Here is a 9,561-nt window from a genome sequence, read left to right as displayed (position 1 = left end):
GGGTGGGGGATGGGGCGACAGGCAGACTCTGTCCTGCTGGCCAGCCAATCTACCTGAATCAATGAGTTCCAACAACAGTGAGAATCCCCTCCAAGCCTCTGTCCGCATATGCACATGCGCACATGCGCCTGCTCTGCTTGTCTCTCTGTCTTTCTGTTTCTGTCTCTCTGTCTCTTTCTCTCCACCTCTGTCTCTGTGTCTCTGTCTGTCTCTGTCTCTTTCTCTGTCTCTGTCTATCTTTCTGTCCCTGTCTCTCTCTTTCTTTCTCTCTCAAGCAAAGGAGAGGGAGAAGGACCAAGCAGAAAAACTTTTGGGAGAATATTTGAGGTTCTTTGTCCCTTTCTCAACCAGAAAACATTTTATTTCCTCTACAGAATTCATTTGATTTACACTCTTAAAGAGGATAGCACTGATTGAAATATGAGTTTAAATGGGTCACCAAAAGAACTCTCCAACTTTCAGATCCTCGTAGTTTATTTTAGAGTAACCACTCTGCTTTCCATTTCCTCTCATTTCTCACCAGTATTTCTTCATGCCAATAATGGACTGAACATCAAAATATAATTTTGAAACCAGTGACTGTAAGATTAGGGAAAAAAATGAATCAGCCAACAGGTTGTGCCTTTTTCCCAAGAAACTACTCTTACAATGAAAACCAAGGAAAAGGCCTTTTTTAAAACAGCCATTTGGGGTTTTAAAAAAAAAAAGCTTTCTTTTAACTCTGACTTGAATGTGCTCTCCCCATTTGTACCACATTTTCTAAAATCCCAAGGCCCAAAACTAGACATTTTTATCTTAACAGTGAATCCCTGTAGCCATATTTCCTTGCATTATAATACCATTTCAGACTCCAGGCTTTAGTATTTAGGGTTGGAAACTGAATTGCTATGTTGCTAAGAGATTAAACCCTAGGTTAAAATTCTGACAACCAAGCTTCTGTTGGCACATCTGTTACTGACTCTGTGGGAAATGATTTACATTGTGCATATTCGTTTGTTAAAAAACACAATGCTTCCATCAACTTCTCGATTAAAGGATGAGATATAAGAACCAATTATAAGACAGAGAATTGTAGAAAGTTATTAATGAGAAGGCACCTTTGCTTTTTTTAATTGTACCATTATTTTATCTGTGGTATCATGAGCCATATTTCTTTAAGCTGTCTTTCTCCCCTCCTTCATCCAGTGTGTATGTGTGTGAATGCAGGTGTGTGTGTGTGTGTGTGTGTGTGTGTGCACATGAGTGTGTTTGTGCGTGCCTTTTCGTGCAGTATGTATACAGAGATCAGAGAACAATTTATGGGATTTGGTTCTCCCCTTCCACCATGTGGGTTACAGGCTCAAATCAGGTAGTCATGCTTGAGAGCAAGCCATCTCACAGGCCCTCACACAATCGATTTTCTTTTTTAAAAAAACATTTCTTATTATTTAAAACAATTCTTAAATGTAATACATTTTGATCAAATTCTTCCCTTCCACAAGTTTGTCTGTATCTTTTTTCTTCCATATTCACCCAACTTTAAGTTCTTTCTCAAAAGTCAACCCAAAAGCCCAATGACAAAAGCCAAGGAAAAAAATCCCAAGAACAAAACATCCATAGAAAACAAAACAGAACATGACTTCCCCTCCCCCCCAAAAAAAAACCAAAAAAACAAAAAAACAAAACCCAAACACAACAAACTGTCACCAAATAAAAGCATGCACGAGTGAGTGTTTGTGCACACACACACAGGCACACACACACATGATGCATGCACACATGCACAAGCAAATAAACAAACAACAGCAAAAAGCTGATCTACTCTTCCTGAATGTGAGTTCTCCCTGGAGTGGCTGATCTATCCAGCATCACTCCACTGGAGAAAACTGATTTTCTCTCTCCCAGCAGGTACAAATGATAGTGCCTGTATTAACCCTTTCCGTAATGGCTAGGCTTATAATCATCCATTCAATTTTCAAAATATATTTAAAAAATAAAATATAATATCAAACAAAAATTATTACCTTAGAGTTGGATAAGACAGACCAACAGAAAGAGAAGAATCCAAGACAAGACACAAGAGTCAGAGACCCACTCATTCATATGTTCAGGGATTAGAGAAATACAGTCAACTGGAATCCATAGTAGAATTATAGAGGACCTGGTTCAGACCTGTGTGTGCCCTCTGCACGCTGATCAGTCTCTGTGAGTTCATATATGCTTTGCTCATGTTGATTTAGAGGGCCTTGTTTTCTTGGTCTCCTCCATTCCTCCGACTCTTACATTCTTTCTAGCTCCTCTTTTTGTTCAGGGGATCCCTGAACTCTGAGAGGCAGGATTTGATGGAGACATCCCATTTAGGGTTGAGTGTTCCAAGGTCTCTCACTCTCTATGCAATGGGTGGTTGTGAGTCTTGGTATTTGTTTCCATTTGAAGCCAGAGGAAGGTTCTCTGAAGATGGCTGAAAAGGGCACTGACCTATGAGTATACAATATCATTAAAAATCTGTTTATCATTATATTTCTTTTTCGTTCTTTTCTTTTGTTTTGTTTTAGACCAGTATTATTTGGTTTTGCTATCTATTCCCAGGTTCTTGATTACCCAAACAGTGTCAGGTATGGGTTCTATGTCATGGAGTAAACCTTAAGTCAGATCTGTTATTGGTTGGCTATCCCCACAATCTTTGGGTCACCATTGTCATATCATACCTTACACCATTGTAAATAAAGGTTTTATTACTGTCTTGTCTTTTCAGTGAGATGCAGAACACTATCCTGTAACAAAGATACTAGCTCAATGAAGGCACCAGCTTGACCTCTTCATGATTGTTGAGTCATGTAATTGTTGTCTTCAGTTTGGGGAGAGCAACCTACAGTCTTGGCAACAGTCTGAGTTGTTTGGGGATTCCTGGGGAGTCTCTCTGGCCAACAACTGAATTAAATGTAATGCACTGGAGTTTCATTTGGTGACGAGATGGCTAGTCATGTCTCCTCCTCTCCCACTAGTTGGTGATTTCATTTAAATTATCTTCATATGAGATTCCTATATGTTTCAGCATTATCCTTCAAGTTTACCTTAACTTTAGTTGTCTCTTCCTCCCTTTTGCCACCTATCCCCACCTCTTCACTTGATCCACCTAGCCCAGTGATCCCTTTCTCCAAAAATATCTTTTCCATTTTCTTTCCTAATGAGATCTGTCTATTCCATTTAGTTCTGTGGTTCTCAACCTTCCTAATCCTGCTACACTTTAATATAGTTCCTCGTGTTGTGGTGACCCCTAACTATAAAATCGTTTTGTTGCTGCCTCATAACTGTAATTTTGCTACTGTTGTGAATCATAATGTAAATATCTGATATGCATCCTTCAAAGGGGTCATGTTCCACAGGCTGAGAACCAATCCTCTAGTCCCTTACTCTATACATGCCTTCTGTGGTTCCACAGATTGTAACTTGGTTATTATGCACTGAACAGCTAATATCCATAACAAGTGAGAACATATGATATTTGTCTTTCTGGGTCTGAATTACCTCACTCAGGATTTTTTTTTTCTAGTTCCATCCATTAGCCTGGAAAGTTCATGAAGTCTTGTTTTGTTGTAACAACTGAGTAATTCTCCATTGTGTATATGTACCATATTTTCTTTATTTTTCTGTTGAGGGACATCTAGGTTGTTTCCAATTTTTGACTATTATGAATAGAGCAACAACAAACATGGTTGAGCAAATGTCACTGTGGTAGGATTAAGCATCCTTTGAGTATACATCTAATGGTGGAATAGCTGGATCTTGAAGTAGACTGATTCAAAACTTCCTGAGGAATCACCACACTAATTTCCATGGTGGTTGTACAAATTGGCATTCCCACCAGCAATGGAGGAGTGTTCCTCTTACTCCAAATCCTCAATAGGATGACCTGTCACTTGTTTTGTTGAGCTTAGTCATTCATACGGGTATAAAATGAAATTTCAAGATGGTTTTGGGTTTCATTTCATGATAGCAGAAGATGTTAGACATTCTTTCAAGCGTTTCTCAGCCATTTGAGTTCCCGCTATTGAAAATTCTGTTTAAATATGTATCTCATTTTAAAGTTGAGTTATTCATTTTCTTGATATCTAGTTTCTTGAGCTCTTTACACATTTTGAGTATTATCTATACATTGGATGTGTAGTTCATATTTTTCCCCCTCATTCTGTAGGCTGCCACTTTGGCTAAATGAGTCCTTTGCCTCACAGAAGCTCTTCAATTTCATGAGGTTTCACTTACTAACTGTTGATCTTGGTGCTAATGTCTGTGCTAATGTGCTCTGTTTAGAAAGTCTTCTGTGCCAATGAGTTCAAGGCTATTCTCCACTTTGTCTTCTATCAGGTTCAGTGTATCTGGTTTTATGTTGAGGTCTTTGATCCATTCGGAGTTGAGGTGCAGGGTAATAAGCACAATTTGATGGAGTCCATGTTTTTGAAGTATGTCCATATGATCTTCTGGATTTCCATGGTGTCTGTTGTTATGTTCCCCTTTTTGTTTCTAATGTAATTTGCATATCCTCTCTCTGTCTTTTAGTTCATTTAGATAAAGGTTTGTCAATCTTATTGATTTTCTCAAAGAATCAAGTCTTTGTTTCATTGATTCTTTGTGGTTTTCTTTTTTTTTAATTTCTATTTTATTGATTTCAGCACTGAGTTTAATTATTTCTTGCTGTCTATTCCTTTAAGGTATGTTTTTCCCCTCCTCCTCCTCCTCCTCCTCCTCCTCCTCCTCCTCCTCCTCCTCCTCCTCCTCCTCCTCCTCCTCCTCCTCCTCCTCTTTCTTCTTCTTCTTCTAGAGACTTTAGGAGTCTAGTTAAAGTTGCTGGTATGAGAGTTCTCCAATTCTTTTCAGATAGGCACTTAAGTGCCATGAACTTGCCTCTTAGAACAGCCTTCATTGTGCCCCTAAAGTTTAGGTATGTTATGTATTAATTTTCATTCCATTATGGAAAGTCTTTTATTTCTTTGTTAATTTCTGTCTTGACCTTTGTTTCATTGACTAGAGAATTCTTCAGTTTCCATGAATTTGCCAGCTTTCCATTTCTTCTGTTGTTGTTGATAGCCAGCTTCAATTCCATGGTGGTCAGATAGGAGCCAGGGTGTTATTTTTATTTTCTTGTACCTGTTGAGACTTGCTTTGTGTCTGGGTATATGGTCCATTTTGGAGGAAGTTCCATGAAGTTCTGAAAAGAAGGTATATTCTTTTGTGTTTGGGCAAAAAGTTCTGCAAATATTTGTTAGGCACATTGGTTTATAACTTCAGTTATCTCCTTCATTTCTTTGTTTAGTTCTTGTCTGGATGATCCGTCTATTGGCGAGAGAGATAGTCTCCCACCATCAGTGTGTGAGGGTCATTATGTAGTATAATTAGTAGTAATGTTTCTTTTACAAACCTGGGTGCACTTGGGTTTGTGGCATAGATGTTAAAAATTGAAATGCTCTCTAGGTGTTTTTTTTTTTCCTTAAGTGAGTATGTAGTCTCCTTCCCTATTTCTGATTAGTTTGGTTTGAAGTCTATTTTGTCAGATATTAAAATGGCTACAGCAGCTTGTTTATTAGGTCTATTTGTTGGGAATATCTTTTTCCAACTCTTTGAGGTGATGGCTATCTTGAGTTTAATGTGTGTTTCTTGAAGACAGAAGAGGAATGGGCCTTTTTTTCTGTCATTCTTTTAGTTTGTATCTTTTTATTGGAGAATTGAGATTATCTGTATTAATAGATATCAGTGAGCAATTGTTGACTTCTGTTACTGTATTTGTTCTCTCTCTCTTTCTCTCTCTCTCTCTGTGTGTGTGCATATTTTTTGACATTGCAGATCTGAAATTATTTATCTTTGTGTTTTCTTGTATGTTAACCTCTTTAGGTTGGTGTTTACCTTCTAACACCTTCTGTAGGGCTGGATTTTTAGATAGATATTGCTTGAATTTTTGTTTTATAATGGAATGCCTTATTTTTCTTCATCTCTGGGATAGCTGAGTATAGTTGTCTGTGCTGGAGTTTGTGGTCTTTGTAGAACTTCTGTCCAGGCTTTTCTGACTTTTAGTTTCTCTTAAGAATTCAGCTGTAATTCTCATAAGTTTGTCTATATATATTACTTGTTCTTTTCCCCTTGTAGCTTTTAATATATTTCTTATGCACATTTACTGTTTGGATTATTATGTACTAAGGGGACTTTCTTTTCTGTTCCAGTTTATTTGGTGTTCTATGTATTTCTTGTATTTACATGGGCATCTCATTCTTCAGGTTAAGAATAATTTCTACCATAATTTTGTTGAAAATATTTTTTGTGCCTTTCTTTGACTTTGATTCTTCTCCTTCCTCCATTCCTACTAATTTTAGGTTTTTGATTTGATAGTATCCCAGATTTCTTGGGTGTTTTGTGCCAGGAGAATTTTTAGATGTAACATTTTCTTTGGCCAAAGTATCTAATTCTTCTGTTGGGTCTTTAATGCCTGAAATTCTGTCTTCCATCTCTTGTAAATTCTGTTGGTGCATCATGACTCTGTGGTTTCATTTCAAGCTCTCAAGCTTTTTATTTCCAGATTTCCCTATGTTTGGGCTTTATTTACTGATTCTATTTCTACTTTCAGGTCTTGAACTATTTTATTTATTTCCTTCTACTGTTTTTTCATAGATTTATTGTGTTTTCATAGATTTCTTTAAGGGATGTATTCATTTCTTCCTTATAGACCTCCATCATATTTATAAAGGTTGTTCCAGTGCCTTTTATTTGTGCTTCAAATATGTTGGGATACTCAAGACTTCCTGTGGTAGAGTTTCTGGGCTCTAGTGAAGAAATATTATCCTGGTTGTAATTGATTTTTTTTTTCAGTATTGGCTGTGTTTTTTTTTTTTTCACATGTTTTTAGACATCTGGAGTTGGGAAGGTTATAATTCTATATGCTGATGTATGGCTTTATATTTGTTCAGTGTATGTTTTATTCCATGGTTTCTGTTTCCTCTCTACTTCTTATGAGACTGTGGTGGTTGTGTGATTACTGTAGGAAAATTACTGGGGTCTTGTTAGGTGTGCTCATTGGAGGTCCAAGAACAGTGGTGGGGCTTCACAAGAGGAAGGAAAGCTGGGTAGTCCACCAGATTCTGCCTAGTTGGTCCCCTTGGGATGTATGCAGGGAGTGAGGGAAATGCCATCAGAAGATCTGCTGGAGAGGTGGAGATGAGGGAGACTGGATTTAAAAAAGCAGAGGGAGATGTGATGGTCTGCAGTTAGCCTATCTGTTTCTCTGCCAAGGGCAGCCTGTGAGTTTGCAGGGAGTGCCTGATGGAGCTGGGGATGGAATAATGAAAATAGTGGGGGATGGGAGCTTCGAAGAGGAAGACCCAGTGCTATCCATGAGGGATAGGACAGGGGTGCTATCTCAGGTGTTCTTCTGTAGAGATGAGAAAGAGGCTGGGAGATTGGACTTGAAGCAATGGAGAAAGAGGTGAAGATCTGCAGTTAGCCTCCCTGCCTGCTTGGCAGGAATTACAATCTGTCATGAATTATTATGAATAATGCTGCCCTGAGTTTTTGCTAGTAAGTTTTTGTGTAGATATAGGTTTTAATTTAATTTGTACAAGTACAGATAAAATGATATATCAGTGTTTAATGATTTGAAGAACTAGCACACTGTTTCCAAAGTGGCTGTACCATTTATATATTCCTACAACACAGCATATGACAGTTTTAATTTTTCTACGTTCACATCCTTTTTATTATCTGACTTTTAAACATTATTACAGGCATTCCTGTGGGTGTGCAGTCGTGTCTTATGACAACCCATTAATAATGTTGAGTATCTTTTCCACTGCATATTGGACACTTCTATGCATTTATAGAAAATACCTATCAAGATATCTTTTTCATTTTAAATTCCATTATTAGTCTCATATTTCTAGAGATGCAATTGCCACTTTGCATTTTCCCATTTTTCAAGTTCTGTAACTCCTGGCATGAAGATGATTTTACTTGATTAGTTAAGAAGCATCCCTCTCTTTCCAGGAAACTTCTTCTGACTATGCATCATTTCCCACAATCTCTTCGTTTGTGAACAAAAGTTTTCTTGGTAAATTGAAGCTGCAGTTTTAGTCTAAGTGAAAGTTTAGTGCTATAAATTAATGAATGTAATTTTTGTTACCAGTAATCACAAACAATGTAGCCTCTTAGCTTTCCCTTATACTCAGTAGATGCCAGAGATCTTATAGACACTTAAATTGTGGTACAAGGCACTTTAAGTCTCATCAACTAAAGTGAACTTTTTTTTTTTTAAGATTTAAGTGTGGAATTTGGTTTTAGACTTAAATATTTTCTTTCCTATTGCTTTTGGAAAATGGTATGACAAATTATTGAGGTGAGGGATCCTAAAAAATATGTCAAAAGAATTCTTTAAGATCTTTATACATACTAAAGAAAAAAAAATCGCTCTTTGTTTTCTTTATGCTACAGAAAATCACTGTCCGTTAATGAAGCCTGAGGCTGCCTGTGGTACATTGAAATTTTTTTTTAATTTTTCATCAATTACACTTTATTCATTCTGCATCCCCCCATAAGCCCATCCCTCCTCCCCTCCCAATCCCACCCTCCCTCCTCCCTCTGCTTGCATGCCACTCCCCAAGTTCACTAATAGGGGAGGTTCTCCTCTCCTTTCTGATCTTAGTCTGTCAGTTCACATCAAAAGTGGCTGCATTGTCCTCTACTATGGCCTGGTAAGGCTGCTCCCCCCCAGAGGGAGGTGATCAAAGAGGAGGCCAATCAGATTATGTCAGAGGCAGTCCCTCTTCACATTACTATAGAACCCAATTGGACTCTGAACTGCCCTGGGCTACATCTGTGCAGGGGTTCTGGGTTATCTCCATGAATAGTCCTTGGTTGGAGTATGAGTCTCTGGGAAGTTCCCTGTGTTCAAATTTTCTTGTTCTGTTGCTCTCCTTGTGGAGACCCTGTCCTCTCCAGCTCTTACTATTTCCCAGTTCTTACCTAAAATTCCATTCACTCTGCCCAACAGTTGTCCATCAGGCTCAGCATCTGCTTTGATAGTCTGAAGGGCAGAGGCTTTCAGAGGCCCTCTGTGGTAGGTTCCTAGGTTGTTTCCTGTTTTCTTCTTCTTCTGATGTCCATCCTCTTTGCCTTTCCGGATGGGGATTGGACATTTTAGTTAGGGTCCTCTCTCTTGCTTAGTTTCTTTAGATGCACAGGTTTTAGTGGGTTTGTCCTATGTTGTATGTCTATATGAGTGAGTATATATCATGTGTGTCTTTTTGCTTCTGGGACAACTCACTCAGGATGATCCTCTCCAGATCCCACCATTTACCTGCGAATTTCATGATTTCCTTATTTTTCATTGCTGAGTAATAAATTTTAACAGTAAAATCGTCTTCAGCAAAAATGAAACCATGAAGTCTCTCTAAAGCCAAAAAAGTAAATAATGGAAGGAGTTTTTTATTTAATAAAACTGAAATAATATGGATTTCAGAATTTATAGTGACCTCCCATCACATGACAGAGCCTCGTGTATGAAGATGGTGAGCAATCCTCAGCTCCTCTTGCCCAGTAGGGAAG

This window comes from Meriones unguiculatus, chromosome 15, assembly GCF_030254825.1.
Source record: "Meriones unguiculatus strain TT.TT164.6M chromosome 15, Bangor_MerUng_6.1, whole genome shotgun sequence".
Taxonomy (NCBI): domain Eukaryota; kingdom Metazoa; phylum Chordata; class Mammalia; order Rodentia; family Muridae; genus Meriones; species Meriones unguiculatus.
This window is presented reverse-complemented; position numbering follows the sequence as displayed.